Raw genomic sequence first — 795 nt, 5'->3', positions numbered from 1 at the left:
AAAAAATTATCTCGAAATTATTATCACAAACTCAATGTGGGATAAAAATTAACACCATAATAACTAATTCTAAAATAGTTAGTTATTTGGTAACTTTATCTCAATTAAACGTGAAATAAACTCGTCTTAACATTAATCTCAAAATTTCTTTCGTTGGGGAAAATTACAGAAATCATATACTTTTAAGGCAAAAATTACAATCTATCCCTTAAAAGTTTATAATTACAGAAAATCCCTCAAACATATACAATAATATAAGCGCTGATACATTAATCTGATGCGCGAGATACATTAATCGTTAAGTAAGATACATTACATTTTATACATGATACACTAATCTGATGTACATTTTATACATGATACACTAATCTGATGCGCGATATACACTAATTTGATGTGCGAGATATATTAATCTGATGCGACAAAATGAGAGATTTTGGAGATTTGTAAAAGGAAAAATCACGCCATATACACATTTAAGAGTCAATTTTACGGGTTTTAAACATACTTTTAAAAAATTCTTACTTATAACAGTTTATTTACGAGTTATGACATATCATTTAAAGTTAATTTTATTTAAAAATCAATTTTCATTTATTTAATAAATGATTAATCTGTTTATGGTTTTTTATTATTAATTAATAATATGTAATTAAATTGATTTATGTTCCTTTTTTAAATCTGAAATTATCAGTTACATAGATATAGGGATTCACCTACAATACGTTTCCTTCTTTACCGTTACCACCTCCCATACGTCAATCCCACCCCCCTCCAAACCGCCCAAACGTCAAT

This window comes from Solanum tuberosum, unplaced genomic scaffold, assembly GCF_000226075.1.
Source record: "Solanum tuberosum cultivar DM 1-3 516 R44 unplaced genomic scaffold, SolTub_3.0 scf00048, whole genome shotgun sequence".
NCBI classification, from domain to species: Eukaryota; Viridiplantae; Streptophyta; class Magnoliopsida; order Solanales; family Solanaceae; genus Solanum; species Solanum tuberosum.
Note: the sequence above shows the minus strand (reverse complement) of the source record.